The sequence below is a fragment of the Heterocephalus glaber genome, unplaced genomic scaffold, assembly GCF_053883595.1.
Source record: "Heterocephalus glaber isolate CG9 unplaced genomic scaffold, H.glaber_assembly_v1.0 deba00000594, whole genome shotgun sequence".
NCBI lineage: Eukaryota > Metazoa > Chordata > Mammalia > Rodentia > Bathyergidae > Heterocephalus > Heterocephalus glaber.
In genome coordinates, this window is record NW_028258151.1 from 11,354,423 (window position 1) to 11,372,198 (window position 17,776).

The following is a 17,776-nucleotide window of genomic DNA, read 5'->3' on the forward strand; positions in this document are numbered from 1 at the left end:
GATCACCGTGACTTAGGAGAGCCAGCTTTCTTTGAGCTACCCCTCCCTGCTGGCGTCCTGGGTCCCCTCGGTTAAAGATGGAGGTCCGGGGTCTGCGAGGGTCGGAAGCGCCACACAGCAGAGCTTGGGCTGCAGTTAGGGACCGGGTCTGTCCTTTCACCCTTGTGTTCCGGGCCCTGCCTGACTGTGGCAGGCGTTCATCTGATGAATGAATCAATGAGTGAATGAATGTCTAGTTATACAGGACTAGAATCCGTCATTAAATTAGTACATACCTACATAATAATCGTAGGTGACTGAGCTGCACACGCAGCCATACCTCTCGCACACGCTGCTGTGCCTAAATTAATCTAGCCACAATTGCTTAAAAGCGAATGAAACTACTGAAACGAACAAATTGCAATATACATTTTCAAAATTTTTTAAAAGAGAAAACAGACAAATTCTCCATTTATGAAGATTTTTTTAAATGGGGAACGCTAAATACACGTTTTTGCTTTTAGGGACACAAAATTTATCTGGCAAGATACACAAGAAGCTGATATATCAGTTTTAGTTTCTGGAGGGAAATCAAGCAGCTGGAGACTAGACGTGAAAAGATTTCAAAAGATAGCACTTATAATGCTTTGTATCTTTTAAACTTTGATCGAAGTAAAAAAGTATCTTCTCAAGAAACAAGTGAGAGAGTAGCCTGCATTTTCTGCAAGCCTAGTACAATCATATTTACTGATGTACAATAACATGAATGCTTCACTTCCATTCTACTCAACAATTTGAGGAGTTAGATATTATTCCCACTGTACAAATGAGAAAACTTGAGGTTTGTCCAATATCATATAACTCAATAAATTCTTCAGGAGGCTCTAAAAACAGCTTTTGCATTATATTAGAGTTCCCCAGACAAAAAGAGGAAACTGCCGAAAAATAGGTTCCCTGCACATTTTTGGATCCCATTTCTCATATTCCAAAACTCACAACTCCAGTTTGGTATTTTAATAGTCAACCTGGAAAGCTGAAAGTTCAGCTCTAATTTTCCTTAATGTAGTAAACATTTTGTTTTTACAATTTAATGCCAAATACTTGTGCTATATTCTTATGAGTCATTTGGAAGGGAAATACAACTCATCTTTTTGATCCTAGAAAGGTGGTAGAAAGAAAAAGGAATGTATCAAAGACACTCAAGTTAGGGGATGAACCAGAGCCCACAGTTTAAACAACAACCAGTGGTTACTGTTTAACATTCATAACCTGCTCCAGAGTGCAAGATGAATCACCCAAAGGGCAGGACTCTGACTTAATGCTTCTAAAAATTACCAACAGTAACCTGGCAACTCCACTTTCTTCCACAGAGAATGGAAGCTATGCCAGGAATGTTGGAGCTGGGCTGAGGGTGATTCCAGAAACAGCTGAGGTCAGGCAAGACCTTTGCTTGACTGGCTCCTTTTTCAGAAAACTAGGAAGCTATCTGAAGTGTGTGGATCACATTGCTGATGCCTTTGCTCTGCCCTAGATGTAGATAATCAACAGCTCATAATGTGTACTAACTCTGAAGAATACTAAAACCCATCTCTGTAAAAAATGTAAGCCCCTAGGGCTGGGGATGTAGCTCAGTGGTGTGGTGCTAAGTTTGATCCCCAGTACCAAAAATTTAAAAAAAACAAAAATTTTATTTTTAAAAAGTAAGGTTCTTCCAATAAAGATATGTACCTCAAACTCCCTTTTTAAAATATAAAGTTTCAGGGCCAGGGATTTAGCTCAGTGGTTCTGCTGCCTGCCTCGCAAGCACAAGGTCCCAAGTTTGATCCCTGGTACCAAAAAAAAAAAAAAAAGGAAATCAAAATATAAAGTTTCAAGTTCAATTAAAATCTAAACAAGATTTTTTTCACCTTGAACATGTAATATCTGAAAGAACATTTGAAGTTGCTTGATTGCTACAAAATTTTCTATCCTTTATTGTGTGGAACACTGAGCACATCATCACTTTTATATGATTTATCTTCACAGCTGAAAATGCAGATAAAATGGCTTTGCAAATGGATGTTGATAAAAGTGATAGGTCTTCTACTACCTCAGTAGCTATTATGTATAGTAGCTGCCCTCTTCCTATGGTCCCTTGCCCCCTCCCCTGTGTGACATCATGCCAAGATGGTTGCTCCCACCAAAGAACAAACCCTTCTTCCCAGCATGCCCCTGGTCCCACCTAGAGAGTAACCTAATACTCGCTCACCTCCTACCACCTAGTAAGGTCACCGGCTCCTCCACTCCCTGATCACTACCTCACTCAACCCTGCCCTAGCCCCTACAAATCCCACCCCTGTCTCTATAAAAGACTCTCCCTGCCCCGGCCATGTTGCTTTTTTCTCTCCTTTGTTCAGCGACAGCCCGGCAGATCTATTCCCCTAATAAAGGCTTGTTGTGGCCTGGTCTTGTCTTGGTCTTCGGCCCTTTTACCTGACATTTCTGGTGCTGAAACCCACCACTAGCCAGTAACAGTTGGCTCTGTATGTCCCTATCCACTGCTTCTTATACAGCCATCCCGGTACCTACAAAAGTCTGGGCTACAACCAATCTTACTTACCATCCTCAATATAAGATGGGAAGCCCTTTACAGTTATTTAATAAACAGTCCCTCACCGACTTTCACATCACTGATATGACAAGAAAAACACATACAGGTTGTGCAGCCCAACTCCTTCAATCTTACATGGCTAACCTGTCTCTATATGAGAGTAAGGAAAAGCCTATACTCGGACCTATAGCTGATAACATCATCTTGAGCTTTCAGGCCCCACTTTGCTTTCAGCGTAACTTGTCCATGGGCTCCATGTTGGGATATCTTCCCTCTTGGAAGTGTAATTACATGTTACAATTACAGGCCTCATCAGGTCATACTAACTACAAGGTCGCCCAAGATGCCCCCTTTGTTCAGCCTGTCTGCTTCACTGGGGCTCCAAAAATTATGACACAGGGTCTTCTCAACAAAAATTCTGGGTTTTGCAATGGTCAGCATAATGCCCTGCATGACTATACATCCCTGGACTCCTTGCAACACAGCCCCCTCAGTCTCAGAATGCCTCCTTATTCCAACATTTAACCATTCTCCAGAATGGCTTCTGGTAGATACCAGGAGATTCTTCCTCCAATGGGAAAATAAGACCAACAATGCCCAACAAATCTCATGCCAAAGACCTTTTCAACCCTTAACAGGCGCTGTGTTGGCAGGAACACTAGGAATATGGGAAATGGAGAATAACAAACTCACACATCTTTTCGACATACACAACCAATTCTGTTCACCCAGTCAAGGGATCTTCCTTTGTAGAACTTCGGCCCACCTGTGCCTGCCAACTAACTGGACAGGGACTTGCACTCTAGTTTACCTCAGCCCTAACATTGACATAGCCCCAAACAATCAAACTTTATCAGTGCCAACAAAAACACAGGTCAGACATAGATGAGCTGTCGAATTAATACCCTTACTTGTAGGACTAGGCATCACTGCTGCTTTAGGGACAGGAGTAGGGGGCCTAGGTACCTTGCTAACTCAATTCCAAACTCTCTCTAAAGAGCTAAGTGACAGCGTAAAAGAAATAGCTAGATCAATCACAACTTTACAAAACCAAATAGATTCCTTAGCGGCTGTCACTCTCCAAAATAGGAGGGGACTAGATCTCCTTACAGCAGAGAAGGGCGGTATATGTCTTTTCCTAGGAGAGGAATGTTGTTTTTATACAAATCAATCGGGTATAGTACGAGATGCAGCAAAAAGGCTCACTGAAAGGGCCTCAAACATTGATCAATGCATGAACAATTGGGTAAATGAAAATCTCTTTTCCCTAAATAGTTGGCTGCCCTGGCTCCTTCCTCTGATAGGACCATTGGTCACCATCTGCCTTATCTTACTCTTCGGACCCTGTCTGGTTTGCTGTTTTCAAAATTTCTTGCAGGAATGAATGAGGGCATTCACCAACCAGACAGTCACGGAATTCATCATGGCAGGGTACCAGCCAGTAGGACAAATAGAAGAGGTCCCCACTTGCCACAGGCCTCATCAGATCCAGGTCTAGCCCTAATCTTCGCCCCTGGTCAGCAGGAAGCAGCTCCAGAAGAAGAGACCTTCACCCAACTGTCATAAAACAAAAGCCTGGAATGATAGGTCTTCCACTACCTCAGTAGCTATTATGTATAGTAGCTGCCCTCTTCCTATGGTCCCTTGCCCCCTCCCCTGTGTGACGGCATGCCAAGATGGTTGCTCCCACCAAAGAACAAACCCTTCTTCCCAGCATGCCCCTGGTCCCACCTAGAGAGTAACCTAATACTCGCTCACCTCCTACTACCTAGTAAGGTCACTGGCTCCTCCACTCCCTGATCACTACCTCACTCAACCCCTCCCCAGCCCCTACAAATCCCACCCCTGTCTCTATAAAAGACTCTCCCTGCCCCGGCCATGTTGCTTTTTTCTCTCCTTTGTTCAGAGACAGTCTGGCAGATCTGTTCCCCTAATAAAGGCTTGTTGTGGCCTGGTCTGGTCTTGGTCTCGGCCTTTTTACCTGACAAAAAGTAGTATAAAATGCTTGATTGTTTATTTAGAGATTCATAGGGTATTTTACCTTATTGATAGGTCTCCCATTACCTCAGCAGCTATTATGTATAGTAGCTGCCCTCTTCCTATGGTGCCTTGCCCCCTCCCGTGTGATGTCATCCCAGGATGGTTGCTCCCACCAAAGAACCAAAGAACAAACCCTTCTTCCCAGCATGCCCCTGTTCCCGCCTAGAGAGTAACCTAATACTCGCTCACTTCCTACCACTTAGTGACATCACCAGCTCCTCCATTCCCTAGTCACTACCTCACTCAACCCCGCCTCAGCCCCTACAAACCCCACCCCAGTCTCTATAAAAGACTCTCCCTGCCCTGGCCATATTGCTTTTGTCTCTCCTTTGTTCAGAGACAGCCTGGCAGATCTGTTCCCCTAATAAAGGCTTGTTGTGGCCTGATCTGGTCTTGGTTTTCAGCCTTTTACCTGACACTTAATAATTCTCCAAAGTAATTTTCCCTGTGTTCTACTTGGCAGCAAACTCAAACCTGAGCTCCAAAGAATCCTCTTACAAAGAAATCTAAGGTGAAGGTTTTCCCATAATCCAATGAGATTTTTAACTCAAAGAACAAGAAAACCCGTGTAACCCAATTGGATACATTTTTCATCCCAAACTGACTTCTCCAAAATATTTTCAAAGAACTTTGCCTAGGAAAGTTCAACTCGAGAATATGGAATATTTTTAGCATTAAATTGCCATATCTACTGTGGTAACCTAATGCAGTGGATCTGCCCCTAGGTGAGTACAAAATCAAAGAGTACAACCAGGATTTAAAAGGTTTATTACACACCCCCAGGTAAGGACCTCTCCCTAAACAAAAAAACTAAAGGGCTTTTTATGGGTAAACATACCTATTCACAGAGCAAAGACCCATCATCATAAGCAGAAGTGGACACATTTCTGCCCCTATGCATCTGGAGTTCATCCTTCTTCATATAGATGGCAGATGGGACTGCCCAATGGGTGAAGAATTCAGCATGATATTGAGATTATATGGAGCAAAATTTACTCTAGGTCACTTGGGAGAGGGGTTGAGTGGCTTTGGCTGGTTTAAACTGATTTCTTGTGGTCTTCTCCTGAGGGATTCAACTGAAACAAAACAACTTGAAAGGTTAACCATCATTTAAAGGGACAGCAGCTTTCTAAAAGTACTGCCTAGAAGCTAACACCATCACAAATTCCAGAATACCTCCAAATGAGCAATGAATATATTAGAAACTTCTATTAAAAATGGCTCTTTGAGGGCCAGGGATTTAGCTCAGTGGCATTGCGCCTGCCTTGAAAGTGCAAGGACCTGAGTTTCGATCTCCAGTACCAAAAAAAACAAACAACAAACAAACAAAAAAACAAATTCAAAAAATGGCTCTTTGGGTTTCAAATAGGAGATCTAATTTAGGTTACATCAAGGAAGAATAAATCTGACCAGGTTGGAGAACAAAAACCAAAAATTTTAAAAGACAACTCTAAAGTCAGGATTAGAACCTGGTACCAGTCTTCAAAACCCTGTGGGGACACCAGGGTGGTTTCTGGCTTCGGTTCCTTTCTCTATATTGATATGCTTCCTTTTTTTTTTTCTCTCTGTGGACACCCTGCTTTGCTTCTCCATATACATATCTAAGCTAAACGCAACCATATATTCAGGCCCTTACTTGTGATACTGTATAGTCATCAGCAAAAGCAGCTGGCATTTGCAAACCTCACTTTTAAATTACTAAGAGACAGAATTTGATTGGCCCTACTTGCAGGTGGTCCAACCAACAGACCCCATCTTGTAATAAAAAGTGGACTGATATCTTTAAAATATGAAGGACAGTTCTCAAAGAAGAGGGAGATTATCTGCACTCTCAGTACTCTGGGAGGCTGAGGCATGAGGATTCCAAGTGTGACCTCAGCCTGGGAAATGTAGACTTAGTGAGACCCTGTCTCAAAATTATAAAATGAAAAAAGTCACCCAGCATGGTGGTGCACACCTGTAATCCTAGCACTCAGGAGGCTGAGGCAGGAGGATTTGAGAGTTTAACACCTGAATTACATAGTGAGTTCAAGACCAACCTGAACCTCATAGTGAGATCCTGTCTCCAAGAAAAGCAGGGAAGGGTCAGGGATTTAGCTCAGTGGTTCCACCACCTGCTTTGAAAGTGCAAGTTCCCGAGTTTCATCCCAGGTACAAAAAAAAAAAAAAAAAAAAAGCAGGAAAAGGATATCAGGGGATGTAGCTCAGTCTGGAGGTCCTGGGTTCAATCCCTAGTACCATAGAAAGTGTAATGGGAGAATGGCTTGTAGACAGCACTGAACATAAAAAAGCATATTCTGTCTAGAAAGCTATGCATTTTCCACTTAATAAATCGTGAACATATATGTCAGGAGTATTCTTTCTCAGTGATTTAAGTGACTCATAGTATTCAATTACATAAGAAAACCCATAATGTCTCAAACAAATCCTTAATGAAATTACAGGGGATTTTTTATTGTATTGTTTGCTTTAGTGACCATCCATATAGTTAAGGGATTTTTTTCATAAATCTTTAATAACTTTCTCAGACTGTACTTTTCCAAATATAATGGATAGGTCAGTAAGTTTGCAAAATATTTTCTCATGTGTATTGGAATATTATTTGACTTTATTTATTCATTGTGGTGGTTCCTGAATTCAGTATACTTAGGTCTTATGTCTTATTTTCATCTCTAGCTACATTCAAATTACAGAGCACGAATAGGGCTCCATTAACTTGTGTTATCTGATTGACTTCATAAGTGAATATATATGATGTGATTAGGAAAACATCAAACTGAGCATATAAAACTTACTGATCATACAAATGAGAATATGACCATTGGTGATTATTTAGGCTGGTTATAAATTGGAATTTGACTCTTAAAAAAGAACCCTAAAATATTTGTAGGTTTTGCATTTGCCCAATTCATTTGACAATCAGAGGAAATAAATGTGCCATGTTAGACCATTATCACCTCCAAATGTATTTGATATTTTATTTTTGTTTCTTGGTACTGGGGATCGAACTCGGGACCTTGTGGTTGTGAGGAAGGCAACAGAACCACTGAGCTAAATCCCCGGCCCTCCAAATGTATTTGAAAGCCACTTAGTTCTTCTTTCTACATTTACAGTGCCCGTGGCACTCACTGGCCATGCAAATATATATTCTCCCCTTCTATCTTCATAATAAAATCCCTATATTGTTGGTACATCATTACATTGACCAGACTCATTTTTTTTTTTTGTACTGGGGATCAAACTCAGGTCCTTGCGCTTTTAGGGCAGGCAGGCAGTGGAACCACTGAGCTAAATCCCTGGCCTGGGTAACGTTTTTGGGTGGATTTTCAGGAAACTCTTCCAAAGACAGTGCTTTAGTCTCTTTTTCTCCCTTCTAGTCTGAAATGTGAATGTGATAGCCACAGACCTACTAATCCCTTTGAAAGACTGAAGGCATCTAAATCTTGACCTTTAGATGAAAGAGTAGTACCTGTTTAGACTACTGAAGACTGGATGTCTTTTATGTGAGACATAAATAAACTTTGGTAGCAGGTTGGAGATTGGGGAGGGGGGGTGGAGGCACATGCCTGTAATCCCAGCACTCAGGAGGCTGAGACAGGAGGATTGGAACAAGTATGAGGCCAACTTGGGCTCCATAGTGAGTTCAAGGCAAGCCTGGACTACATAGCAAGACCCTGTCTCTAAACAAGCAAACAAACAAATAAACTTTGCTCTTGTTTAATCCACTCTTATTTCTACAATGTTACTAATAGTCTAAAGCCATTCCTGGTGGGTAGAGGACTTATACTCAAGTCAGATTTCAACTGGATGGCTCTGATGATAGTATGGCCTGCTATGGAATGCATCTACATGTCTATCAAAATTTGTTCTTACTTTCTTTGCTACAAAGGGACTTACTTCCCAGGTAGGTTCTTATACTCTGTATATCTAGATATGGCACATGACTGGCTGTCAGCAAGGAAATGTGAGAGAAGTTATATGTGTTATTTCCAGTTGCACATTAAGAGGAGGATATTCTCTGTCTTAATTACTTTCTCATTGCTGCAATAAAATACCCAAATACCAAATAAGTTAAAGGAGGAAAAGTTTATCTTAGCTCACAGTTTGTAGAGGTGTCAGTCTATAGTTGGCTGGCTCCAAGGCAGGGCAGCATTGGCAAAGGAGAAACAGTCCATTGGATGGCAGGCAGGAAGAAGCCAGTAATGACCTCCTTTAACCTTTTATTCCATTCAGGCTACAAGCCCATTGGTTGGTGGCCACCCATACCCAGGGTGAGCCTTCCCATTATCCACACCCAGAACTATGCTAAACCAGTCAGTGGGCTAATGTAGTTACCACACACCCTTAATCCATAATTACACATTCTAGATCCAGGCACCTCTGAAAAGCCCCACCTGTGAGCACATGAGGCCTTGAGAGGTACAAGCCATAACAATCTCTTTTCCTACTTGTCAGCTGGCTGCAGAATCAATGCAAGGATACTGAGGTCTTTGGAGATAGTAGAGTCGCAATATAAAAAGAGGTCATGTTCCCCTATCACCATAAGGAGGGATATTACAGCCATTAAGAGCATCATGGGGTTTTATATGAATGATGAATAAATGTTCATCATGCCTGTGCTATTATACATGTTCTGGTCCATTTGTTATAACAGCCTAAATTGCCTTAATATAACAAAAATCCAAAATATGTAAAGCTAGATTGGTTATTAGGTTAAAAAGTAAAGAAACTAGTATCACAGGCTGTGAGAGATTGGTAAGACTGTCCAACTGGTAAGTTCAAATCAATAGCTTCACGGGAAGTGGTTGGTAGCGTTAGTGTGATGGTATATGTTGACTTGCTATTACAAAAAAGAAATGGACTTCAGGAGAGAACTTACCAGTTTACAAGCAGAAATAAAAGCTATATAAAAAATCTAAACATTTGGCACCTCTAGGTATTGCAAAACCTGATAGTTTATAGGCCCCAAATAGGAAAAAAGAAAACCAAAGCAAGATCAAGAACCCAGAATTTTCCTCTATTGTCACAAATGGCCTAATGTCATCCCCATTAAGTGGACAATATGAAGGCAAAGAAATACAAAGATTAGACTTCAGAATTCTCCCTGGGGTATGGTTATAGGCATGGTGAATTGGCTGGGTACAACTAGATCAGATGTATACTAAGTGTTACAAAGAATTCATAACCACAAGAGGTCACAGAGAACATGGACAACAGGGCCATGTCAGTGGTCAGTGATATCCACCCACCCCATTTTAATGTTTGCCCTGGTCTTAGTCACTTTATTGTCACCAAGACACAATATCTGACACCCAACTTAAAGGAAGAGAAGTTTATTTTGGCTCATGGTAACAGTCCATGGTCAACTGGCTGCAAGGCAGAAAGAGCATAATAAAAGGCCCTGGGCAGAGGAAAAACTGCTCACCTCATGGCAGCCAGGAAGTCAAGAAGGGAGGAGTTGGGGAGGGAGATATGCCCTCCCAGTTCACACCCTCAGTGACACACCTCCTAACAGCAGATCAACTATAGTGTCCCCATAATCTGATCACCCCTCAAAAGCCCCAACTTTGAGCACATAAGGCTATGAGGGATATTCTAGATCTAAACCTTAACAGCCCTGCAGGATTTTGTCATCACTTTAGACAAGTGACAACTGTCTACATTTTTCCCCATCAGGTTGGCTGTCTTATCCTGTCTTTGTTTCAACACTATATACTGGAAAGCAGGAAACTTTCTATAGGTGTATGTATAGATTTATAGGCAATAATCTGTGAGGAGAAATTCTGGGCTTTGTAAAGAGAACCACCTGGCCCCTGTATGTAATAAATTAGATGTATCTCTGGGAGACTCAAGCATGTTTCATGTACACGGGAAAAAAAAGGGTGCTCTTGGAGATTCAGTGATTAAAGGGTTAGGCTTAGGAGAGGTAGATAGCTATCTACTACAGGTTTGTTTTCTGTGAAGGTTCTTTTTCTGTCCAAGGAATACATCTTCTAAAATCCAGGGATTTAGCTCAGTGGTTCTGCTGCCTGCCTTGCAAGCGCAAGGTTCCGAGTTTGATCCCCAGTACAAAAAAAAAAGTTAAGCACTAAGGAATACATCTTCTAGTATTCTGTGTATCCATATGGAGCAAAGCAACAAGTTGCTGTCAATAAAGTTTTGTCCTAAGTGATATTTCACTTTCAGAGCAAAGAAGTTGAAAAGGAGTTGACCTATCTGTTCACCATTTCCAAATCTCTCACTCTGATACAGAGGATCCAAGAAGCAAAGCCAAAGTCTCATGGGCCTAATCCTCAAGTGTATGGAGGACCAGCATCAGTAACTCCAAGTAGAAACTGTATAGAAATGCAAGTTACTGGGCTCCACCCAATCCGCACTTAGCAAGCCCTCTCTGTAATGCTGATGCTTGGTCCATTGGACCATTGCCCCAAGAGTAAATGAAGCTTAGTAATAAAGAAGACTTCTTTTAGACTTTGAGTAAAAAAATAAATTTTTAAAATGTGTGCCCATGTAAAAGTCGGCTTATCTATTACAACACAAAGAGCAACTTGAACTAATTCATTTGGAAAGACTAGAAAGGGGAAAAGAACCAAAACCATCTAAATCCACACAGGCTGTAGACACTGAGAATGTACCACACACACCTCCGATTAGCTTATTCTGTACAAAAATATGATTTTACTATTCTACTTCCTTCATTACTTTTCTGTGAATTTCTTTATTGGGATGACAGCAAAGATTTGACAGTTCATTACAGAAACTTTCTAGAAGACCCAGTAACTCTTCAAAGGAAGGCATCAGCTTGTGTCTCAAAATCCTCTCCTTTCCACTAATCCTGAATTGTTTTATCTGATCCTTACTTAATTCTAATTAAGTCTCTACATTAAAAGATCTACTTTAAGCCAAACTTTTAATTTTCAATAAATGTCTGTTTTTCCCACATTGACACATTCCAAAGCTCTGAGGTGGTGTGGTTCTCCTTTACTGTAGAAAGCAATGAATTTACTTTGTCTTATAAACAGTTCATACTGGTGATATTTGGAGACATCATTCAACAGGGCTCACAAAATACCACCGGATTTATGAGTTGCTTAGCAAATGGACAAAGAGAAGTTATGTAGTTTGAGGGTATATAATAATTTATATACTGTAAGAATGGAACGACCACCTGCTACCCTCTCCAGACACCGTATAACTTTGGCCATGAGATTAATCAAGAACTTTTGAAAGCACTGATTTTACAGCTTGAGCTAACATACTCAAAGAAATTGCTAGTAAAAAGTACAGTTTGTGGGCCAATCTGAGGACTGCATTGTTTTCCTAGAAGACCTGAGAGGTATTCATTTGAAAACAGAGAATGGAGAATGGTTGGGTTAGAATAAGGTAAAAGGACCAATACTGTTTATGTCCAGTGAAGAATATAAAGAACAGATTCCACTGATGAGGAAGTGGCTTATGAATTATGAGCCAGCAGGAAAATACTTGTTTCTCTTCATAGTTTACTGTATTGCTTCTGAGAATTAACATTTGTTCTTGGGAAATAGGATGATGGAAAGGACAGCATAATTGTGTGTGTTATTTAGTAGTGAGCCTGGACCATCCAGAGAATAAAATATATGTTGGACTCACATTGGTGGAGAAATATCAAGAGAACCAAATTTGGAATGTTCACATCTACTCTAAATTGCTTCTAGAAACTTAGAACATAAAAGTCCACCCTATTCCCATCCCAAACTCTTCTGTAGGAGTTGGAGCCACTACCCAGTCCTAATGCCCGGGATATTATTCTAATCTAGACTGAGTAACTCAGACATGAGGATTAACACTCAAGGGAGAAGCCCATTCCTTGTGTGTAGGGTCTAGGGTGACCTGAAAAGTGACAGGGGTGGGAGATGCTGTTATGACAGCTTAGAAAGAGGCACTTTTGTAGGAAAGCATGGCAAGGGATTAGGGCAAGAAAGAGGAATCCCTGCAGAGGGTCAAGCTTCTTGAGCACTTTTACCCAGAACTTCAGGAAAAGCCATATTCAGTGTACACGTGAGAGTTCTTCCTCCCCTGTACAACAATTCCAACCACTCAGGAAAGCCTGTTGCAATCTTAGAGATGCACAGGGTAGTGCCCTGGATAATGAGGACAAGGTAGAAAGAGAAGGAGTACTGGCCACTCACTCATGCCTCCTAGAGGCCTGCATGGAGACTGCAACATCTGGTCAAGATTTCAGAAGGTCCAGGTAGTGACTGGCAGGAAAATGGACAGAGCCACGAAGGAATTCTTGATGGAGACAACTCAGGAAGATTTAAAAATAAGATTTCCAGCTATAAATATACACTTATATTCTTTAAATATTTGCATGTGTAACTTTGTACTTGTATTATATTTAAATAAAAATTATTCTTTGCCTATAATCCCAGCTAAGGCAAGAGAATCGCAAGTTCAAGGCCAGACTGGGAAACTTGGCAAGATCCTGCATCAAAATAAAAAGTAATAATCTCTCACATGAAATTGAACATTATATTATATATTTATAGATGAAGGCATCATGAGGGCTCCACAAAAGCAATAAAATATTGTACAAAAATCCCACTTTTACAAATCTGTGGAGGCAGGAAACGAATGATTGCCTTGGGCTAAAGTGGGAAGAGGATTGAGTGGGCAGAGGTATCTTCTGGAGTGAATGAAAAGCTCAGAAACTAGATTATAGTGATGGTATACAACTCTGTAAGTTTATTACACTGCATTTTTCATTTAAAATAGGAGAATTCTGTGTAATATAAATTATACTTTCACAAAGATATTCTTAACAAAACCATAGATTACAGATTTTAGTTTTTAAAAATTTATTTAAAATGTTCATTGTGTCAGCTGAGGATTTAGCTCAGTGGTTCCTCCGCCTGCCTCACAAGTGCAAGGTCCTGAATTCAATCCCTGGTACCAAAAAAAAAAACCAAACAAAAATGTTCCTTTTGTTGAAGACACTCTCATATGAACATGCAGAACATGCATTACACAAGTAAAAGCTTCCTGTGTTAATCAGCTTTCTGTTACGTAAAAGCATACCTGAGATGATCAATTTATAAAAAAGAAAGATTTATTTTGGCTCATAGTTAAAGGGTTCCAGTCTGCAACTGATTGGCCTCTTTGCTTTGGATCTGTATTGAGGCACTTGTGGTGGTGCAAACTATGTGCCTTGTGGCTGGGATATGAAAGAGAAAGGAAGAAAGCAAGGTCCCACAGTTCCCCAAAGGGGATTTAACATATGGGACTTAGGAGAACATTTATCCAAACCATAGCAGGTTGTATTAAAGAGGAAACAAAAAATGATTCCAGGGCTTTTCATTTGAAGCCAAAGAGATGACTGAACTGAGAACATCATATGCTCCAGCACCCTGAAGGAAGCTCCCCCACCGCAATCCCAAGCTCCTAGGGCAGAGAAGCTGAGCCGGTCCCAGCACCCGGAAGGAAGCTCCCCCACTGCCATCCCAAGCTCCTAAGGCAGAGAAGCTGAGCTGGTCCCAGCACCTGGAAGGAAGCTCCCCCACTGCCATCCCAAGCTCCTAGGGCAGAGGAGGTGAGCCGAGCAGGCTCCAGAAGCACACCCCACCCCCACCCCATGGAAATGAGAAGACACGTAAACAAGCCTCAAAAACAGACTTCTGGATCACCTACAGCAACCCCAAAGGGAAACGAGATGGAACAATCTGATACTCAACCACCTGGACTCTCTGAACTGGCAACAAATGATCTGAGAAAAATGAAATCAGAAATAATTACTCAGATAACAGCAAAGATTGTGCTCATGGTGCAAGACATGATTAATAAATCTAGAGAGGACACAGATTAAAAAAATAGAGGATCTGAGGAACATGATGGAATCCCAACATAGAAAACAAATGGAATCCATAAAACAGATGCAAACAGATTTCCAGGAGATTAAAAACTCCATCAAAAGTCTGTGCAGCAGAATGAACCAGTGTGAGGATAGAATTTCAGATATAGAAGAAAAGATTGCAATTAGTGACCAGGAAAAGAAAAATAGCTTTAAAATTGTAAAGGAACAAGAGAAATCAATCCAGCAGCTGCTAGACAATGCAAAGAAGAACAATATAAGACTGATTGGAGTCAGTGAAGAAACAGGAGAGAGTGCAGATGACATAAAAAAACTGTTCACTGAAGTGATGACAAAAAACTTCCCAGGGAGGGGAAAAGAACTTGACATAAAGGTAAGTGAGGCATATAGGACTCCAAATAGCCTTGATCAAAAAAAAACTACACATAGGCATATAATAGTTAGGATTCCAGAAATCCAACAGAAGAATAAAATTCTACAAGCAGTGAGAGAAAAGAAACAAATCACATACAAAGGAAAGCCCATCAGAATCACAGCAGACTTCTCAACACAAACCATCAAGGCAAGAAGAGCTTGGAGTGATGTATTTCAAGCCCTAAAGGAAAACAGCCTCCAACCCAGATTGATGTACCCTGCAAAACTATCTATCAAAATTGATGGAGAAATGAGATACTTTCATGATAAAGAGCACCTCAGGAACTTCATGAATACCAAACCAGCACTCCAAAAAATTTTAGACAATACCCTAGGAAAAGACAATGAGGATCACAACCCCAGGAAACCTAGCAGAATGAATCCATTGGGTGTGAAAATTAAAAGCAAAGGGGGAGAATCCAACAAAAAGAAAAAGTCATGACAAGGCTTTTAAAAGTTTTGACTTCATCTCCCTAATGAGTGTATAATTCAATCTTGTTATTGTACTGATTAGTATTTTTCTGATTCTAGAGTTGCACACCTTTCCTTGTGCTGTACTGGCTATTTATCATCTTCCTATGTCTACTTTTTAATTGGGTTGTCTATTAATGAGCTCTAAGAATTCTTTATATATTCTGGTCATAGGTTATATACATTGTAAATACGGTCTTTTTAAGGACTACTTTTCCTTTTGATGTCATTTAAAGTTCTAAATTTTGATGGAATCTCATTTATCAATTTTTTTCTTTTATACATCATGTCTTTTGTATACTAGGTAGTTCTCGCTTACCCTGAATTCATCAACATTTTCCCTTATAATTTCTTCTTAAAGTTTTATACTTTTAGGCTTTCATATTTAAGTTCATAGATCCCTTCAAGTTATTTTCATGTATGGAAAAAAAGGGTTGAGGTTAATTTTTTTATATATGGATACCAGGTGTTCTAGTGTCATTTGCTGAAAACACTATCTGTCGGCTCTTGAATTGAGTTTATATTCTATAAAATGCTAATGTTAAATAATCTTTCAAAACTCAGTGGACCACATATGTGTGGTTCTATTTCTAGATTCTCTGTTTTATTCCAACGATCTATGTCTTTCCTTACACCAACACTGCCTTGATTACTGTAGCTTTAGAAGAAGTCTTAAAATTAGGTACTAAACGTCTTCCAACACTGTTTTTGTTTTTTTAACTTTTCTACGTCCTTTGCACTCCTATATAACTTTTAAATTTCAATATCCAATTCTTCATTTATAGCAAGTATACACAGACCTGAATTTTTATATATACCTTGTGTTTTCTAATCCTGCTAAATTCAAATACAAGTTCTAGGGGCTCCTAGGGATTTCTTAGTATTTTCTCTGTAGATGATCATTTCATCTACATATAAAGATTTTGCTTCTACCTTGCCAATCCTATCCTAGTTGTGTCATTTTATTGCCAGACTATTTTGGTGGGGCTTAGGTTTCAAAGTTTAATGGACAGATAAAGAGTAAGCATGTCTGCCCTTGTTCCCCACCTTAAAGAGAAAGCATTGTATCTTCTCCATTCATATAAGGCATTCTCGCTGGAAGTATGGAGTACATGTCTTTAATCTGTTGAGAAGGTTCTGTTCTACTTCTAGTCTCCTGATAGCTTTTACCATGAACAGCTGTAGAATTTAGTCCAATACTTTTTCTCCAACTAGTGACAGGATCATATGGCTTTTTCCTTTTCTGTTAAAATGATGACTTTAGAGGGTGGATCTTCCAATGCTGAACCAACACTGCCATCCCTATAACAAAACCACTTTCTACCTACTGCCAGATCTGACTTCCAATAGTTTGTTTTGTTAAACAAATTTCTATCTATGTTCATACTTTTTTCTTCTATTATCTTTATCCAGTTTTAGGATTAGTACAATGTTGAGATCCTAAAATGAGGGGAGAAGTGTCCCTTCTTTTTTCTGCTTTAATTGTTTGATATAATTTATCAGTTAAAATGTATATGAGCCTGCTGTTGTCATATAGGTAGGTTTTTAAGCTTGGAATATACTTTCTTTAATAGGTGCTATTCAAATTTTATATTTCCTCCAGAGTTAGTTTCATTAATTTGTCTTCCAAGGTACTTCTTAGGAGTTGTCAAATTTATTTCAAAACAGATTTTTGAGATATGCTTTCTATATCCTTTTAAATTCTGTAAAATCTGTGGTAATGTTTCCTAGATATTGACATTGTAATTTAAAAATGTATAATTGATATTGGGTAACAGGAAGAAAAGGTCTAAAGGTGCAGGGGAAGTGGGAGGGGTAGGGGAAAGGAAAAAAGGGAAAAGAAAAAATATGAGAAAAGGAAAAAAATGGAAACAAAGTCTTTGCAAATAGGGAAGGGTGGAGGGGGTGAAGGGAGGGCAAGGGAAGGGGGAAAAAAAGAACCAAGATACTCATGTAAAGGTACAAGATCCCAATGATGAATGTAACTGTATTTTATACCGAAAATGTACCAATAAACTTAATGGGAAAAAATTAAAAAAAAAAAAGAATATCATATGCTATAGTTGGATGTTGAGTGATATTATTGGAGCCTTTAGAAGGAAAGAACTAGTAGAAAACCTTAGGTCACTGAGAAGGGTATGTCCTTGAAGAGGACTGTGGCTACTTCCTCTTTCAGTTTGCTCCCTGGCTCATGATAGTACTGATTTTGCTCCATCCTGCATGCCCACCATGATGTGTTAACTGTCTCACCACTGGCCCAAAGCAACAAGGCCAATCAGTCATGGACTGGAATTTCCAAACCTGTGAGTCAAAAAACTTTTCTCTCTATAAGTTAATCATCTCAGGCATTTCATTGTAGTAACAGAAGCTGACTAACACACCACGTATCAACTTTGAAAAGAAATAAGTAAATAGAAAAATAAAATCACATGTCC